Raw genomic sequence first — 5,803 nt, 5'->3', positions numbered from 1 at the left:
CCGATTATCACCTGTTCCATTCTTTGAACAATCACCTTAGAGGACACCAGTTCAAATCCCTAGTAAAAGTCCAAAATGCACCTGATACTTTCTTCGTTTCACGGCCCACCAAGTTCTACCGCGATGGATTCCATGGCCTTCCAGAACGTTTTCAGAAGATCGTCGATGCTGATGGGGACTATTTTTTTTATCTTCCAGGTTACGGACATATCAATGTTCGAAGGTGCTGGGTGAATAAGCAACAAAACTTTTCTTGGTTACCTTTAAATTTAAGATCTTGTATACAGAACCTATCTACACAAGATTAATTTTCTTTGAAATTTCACTTAATTTCTTTACGGTTTCCTGACAAAAATATTTACTATTGGTGACTATATATATATATATATATATATATATATATATATATATATATATATATATATATATATATATATATATATATATATATATATATATATATATATATATATATATATATATATATATATATATATATATATATATATTACACTGAGTAGAAATAAAAGAGAGAGCGAATGAAATCCAAATTGAATAAAAACATTGTTTCTCACCAAATTTTCCATCCTCTATGTCTTTTAAAACACTTGTTAAAGCATATAAAAATATATTTGTTAAAGCATATAAATCGCAGTAAATTGTGTAATCTGCTGTCACAAAAAAAAAGTATCCTATTTTTCGATCGGTATAAGGAAGAGATACTATACTATTTTTCGATCGGTATGGAAAAAAAACAATATTTCTCCTTACTATTTTACCATAAATTATTAATTGTCAATAAAATGAATGAAGAGAGATAATTTTACTATGATGTTTTAAAAGCTGGTCATTTGGGGGGGCCAGGAAACCATTTGGGGGGGCCCGGCCCCGATGGGCCCCCCCTTGGCTACACCCCTGTGTACATCCATGAACATAAACAAGGGAGCGTATAGCCTGTTGGCCTCTATCTAGAATTTGAGGGAGTAAATAGTTTGTATTAAAAGCAATATTTTCTAAAGTGAATTCTGCAGTAGTTTCTTTATTTCTTTACGTTTCCAACTTCCGATGAAAAAGTAGGCCTATTAAGTGATATGACACCTCAATGAATACCAGGATGATATAGTCTTAATGCGATTTCTTTACTTGTTTTTCTGGAACCGGGAGTCCCGCAATAGTGTTCCTATTCGGGCCTGCATCTTCTAAGGCCATTAGATTACTTTTACCCCTTACTTTGAAGCAAGAAAACTTTAATTTTTTAACTTTGTGACTTCCCTCAGGAGAAACCACTACTTTTAATTATGTATTTGAAAGCATATTGTTCTGCTAAAATACATTAAATATGAATATTTCTTAATTTAGGCCAAGTTTAAGAGTATTAAAACTGAAAATTTGAAAGTATGCGTTGATTATAGCCTGTATTTTGTTAAAACAACACCAAAGAAAATTAAAAGTTAATGAAAGCTCAATAAAGATGTTTATGAATGAAATTTACGTCATAACATCAGTTTGAGTCAAGAAGTTATGTGTAATACTTTCGAAAATGGTAAGCATATTGTGGTTCTAGTTTTCAATTCATCTGTACATTTCCTTATGTATATTAAAAGCCGGTTCTTTAATGGCGTAACATAACGGAAAAATAGAACTTATATAAAATAAGGTAATAATAAGAACTGCGTTAAAAGAGGAAATGTAATTATGTCAATTTACGAAGCTATCGTGAAATTTAGAATGTTTTGTGTTTGTTTGTCTGGGGCTTAATATTCTTTTTCATCAGTGAGGTTATATGGGATCTCGCTCTGAATACTTACCACTTATTCACAGTGAATCAGTATGAATAAGTTCCTGGCAACCCTTAGATATTTCGTCAGGTATGTGCTAATCTGCACGGTAATAAGATTTGATAAATCCGCAATGAAAATATTGTCAAACAACATCAAAATCGAGTTGTAACCAGGGGTAAAAATTGATCTGAAAAGGTTGGGGATCCCATGACGTCGTCATGTCATCCCTTGTGCCTATCTTTGTCCACTATATTTTTTTAGGAAGTGGAGGGACGCCATAGATATTTTTGGAAGTGGGAGATGACGTCCCCCATGTTTTCCTTCACTTTTAACTCTGGTTGCAACAAACGACACGCCATCGTTTCAGGTTAGCTTTCGAAAAAAGACTTTAATGAAAGGAGGTGTGTGTGTGTGTGTGTGTGTGTGTGTTATTATTATTATTATTATTTGGATGTTGAATTGTTATCTTTCTTTTTTTAATAGCCCATTGACTTATATGAGAAAGTATTTTTCTTTTAAATAGACGAGATTTTACTCATTCAATTTTACTAATTTCTTCTTCTGGCCTATTTAAGGGTTCCTCGCTTTAAAAATATTCAATGTAATATTGTTTTAGTTTTTATTTATATATATTAAAATTACATAATACAGTGGTTAAATTTCGCATAGAATACATTTAAAGATCTCAAGAAGAAGTAGTCAGTAAAATTAACTGGCTAAAATTCTTTGTTTCCTCATATAATGGGCTGAATAACCATTATGATGCAAGTTATCAACATTCCTAAGAGCTACTCTTGTTTGTTGGGATTTAAAGAAGCTATAATTAAATGATACATAATTATTTCGCTCGACTTTTCTATGAACGCACAGCTTCATTAGTTGTTATGAACACACACACACACACACACACACACACACACACACACACACACACACACACACACACACACACACACACACACACACACACACAAGCTTGGGTCATGGAAGTTGTTACTAAAAGAACAAAAACAAATACCTGCCTCAAATACCATCCTCTCATAATGGCCATGAAAAAGTCGGTTCTCTATCGAAAGGTGTTTGAAGTCCTCTGGACAATAAAATGACAGCTCAGACTCAAGAACGTGATTTTTCATTTTGTAAATTTGTTTAATTCTTCCTTTACAATTCTGCACATGGAATGAATTTCCTATTTTTTTGACTAAAGCAAATTAGTCCACGTGAGTGTGAAGTGAGCGCGGGCTCGCACTCAACTGATCTCGCACTCACTCGGGCTCGCGCTCATCTCTCTGGAATGGGCTCGCACTCACTCGCGCTCGCGCTTACCAGTCTCAACTGGACTCGCGATCACTAGCGCTCGCGATCACTTCTCCCAACTGGGCTCGCGCTCATCTCTCTCGACTGGGCTCGCGCTCATGTCTCTCGACTGGGCTCGCACTCATTCGCGCTCGCGATCACTTCTCCCAACTGAGTTCGCACTCACTCGCGCTCGCGCTCATGTCTCTCGACTGGGCTCGCGCTCACTCGGGCTCGCGATCACTAATATCAAGTGGGCTCGGGCTCACTCGGGCTCGCGCTCACTTATTTCATTGGGGCTTGGGCTCACTCGGGCTCGCTCGCAATTATTGAGCCCGAGCCCGGTTGAGCGTGAGTGTCGGGCTCGCAAGTTTGGACACCTATGCAGGGCAATCAACCCATAAAGTTGTGAGAAAAACAGACAAAATTTGTCATGTAAGCTTCTGTACGTTGGTCTACTTACCCTGATTTAGGACTTTCAAATTTCATCTGTCTTTGCACTGAAAATATCGATAATTCAACAAGGAAATAATTATATAATGATAATTGAAATTCATCGTAATCTTGCCCTTACCATTTTATATCGTAAAGATCAAATCCACCGTTATTGTAACATAGCGGTGCTTGAGCGATTGACCATACAAAATTCAAACTCCGACTAGTTAGAATTTCACAATCTGGTTTTATTACTCGTTAGTCGGTAGTGAAAATGATTCCTCAATATCTGTTTCATCTAATGATGCATAACATATCTTTTCATCATCCGAAGATGATGATGATAATGAAATGTATACAACTTCTACACACTTTTATTTCTTTCCCAATGATTTTGGGCTCTCATCATCAGAAGATGATAAGTATACAACTTCTACAATGTCCAAACTGCTGGACTATCTCGGTAATTTCGGAGATTCTTTCTTCGGAGATTTTTGCCTCGGCGATGGGGAGAAAGCAAATTTTCTTCATCGTCGTCAAACACTAGCTTTCGTACTGCTGCAATAACGAAATGCATACAACATAGTTCTGAAACCACGTATTTAAGCGTTTACATCAAAAGAAAATGGAGTCCAAACAATACCAAGTTCATACGATTCTTCCACCACATTTAAGATTATTCTTCACTCAAGGTTCACAAACAACCACTTCTTGTCAACAAAAATTACTAGAATAGTAAACTTGTGTACGTGCAATCAAGCAAGGTCAACATTCGCGTAAGCGTCCGAGCCAGCGGGTGTTTTACGTTCCCGCACCCCACGCCATGCCGCATTTCCGGCACCTGCCTCCAGGACTAATGTCACCATCCTGTGCTTCGTAACCAAACATTCTTTCCTTTTGTATATAATTTATTATTATCTATATGCGACTTACCCCTTTCCACTACATGCGGATATCATCCGTCTTCGCACTTCCACCATACGTGTTTCTCACCCCTTCATATATACAACTATCTCGGCGTCAAACTAGTGCGTAATTTATTTTTATCTATATATACGACTCACCCCCTTCCGCTACATCCAGTTAACACTTATCGTTGCCTATTTATCAACATCATCCGGAAAACACTCTTTTCAAAAGTGGAGGAGGTATTCCCCATAAGCTAGTGTTTAGCAACACTGGAAATACACTGATAATTCACTGGAAGTAATCCTGATAAATCCGGACACCCATGTCCCAAACTACTTATAAGCTGGTGCACTATTCCAGCATTAACTTAATCTTTCAAAGAAAAGCTTACAAAGACCAATGAGGATGGTTGGTTTTTGATTTCTTAAAAGTAGAATTACTCGAACAGTTGCTTCCAGCCTGGGGCTGTTCACACAGATATAAATTCCAATAATAATATTAATATTAATAATAATAATAATAATAAGAAGAAGAAGAAGAAGAAGAAGAAGAAGAAGAAATCGGTCAAGAAGGGATAAATAAGCTTTTGCAGATTAGTTATCCTAAGAGAGGGTTTTCTTCATTCGCACCAAGAAAATGTCGGAATGGTACCTAACTTATACGCCCCAAGAAATCTCCTTTCCAATGCTTTAAACGAAGGACGTTATCCTTGTCATCTTCGTCGTCCATCGTGAGATGCTATAACAACCTTTATAATGTGAAATAAATAAATAAATATACTTTTGTCTTTCTCTGACGTAGCAGCCGGCAAATTAACATCTTAGGGTTTTTTATTCGCTAGTTCTCTTTGTCTTTGCTTCTACGTTTTCTTCAACGGAATTTACACAACTATTATTTTTTGTGCTTTCTAACCAATTTTCTAACATAATGGATATCATGCAAATTGCGAAGCAACTCTTAATTCGTCGACTGACAAAGAAATTTAAACACTACTAAGCAAATATTTTCGAAGTGATAACTGTACTGAAATGATCAAAAATTACTGTGACATGCTCACGCTCTACAAGTCTTTCCTGGCTTTTGTTTTCTATTCCCTCCTGTTAAGACATTTTCTTCAATATTCTTTATCTGAACGAAAACGAAACAAGAAGGAAAGTGTTCATTTCGACCCTCTCCATTTTTTTGCCCAGTACTTTGCGGAAAAACTATAACTAGTACTAGCTGATGAGTGTTTATCGAAATCAATCATCGCTTTTTTTCATGTCAATTGCGGCCACAAATGAGCAGTACCACTCCGAAGTTCGCTGTTGTAGTTTGTATTGGGAATAACGGTGAATGTTTCAAACTTGACCGACGAAAGGTCACGTATTTTGTTATTTTTG

Source organism: Thermobia domestica, chromosome 1 (assembly GCF_964235325.1).
Source record: "Thermobia domestica chromosome 1, izTheDome1.hap1.1, whole genome shotgun sequence".
NCBI classification, from domain to species: domain Eukaryota; kingdom Metazoa; phylum Arthropoda; class Insecta; order Zygentoma; family Lepismatidae; genus Thermobia; species Thermobia domestica.
This window is presented reverse-complemented; position numbering follows the sequence as displayed.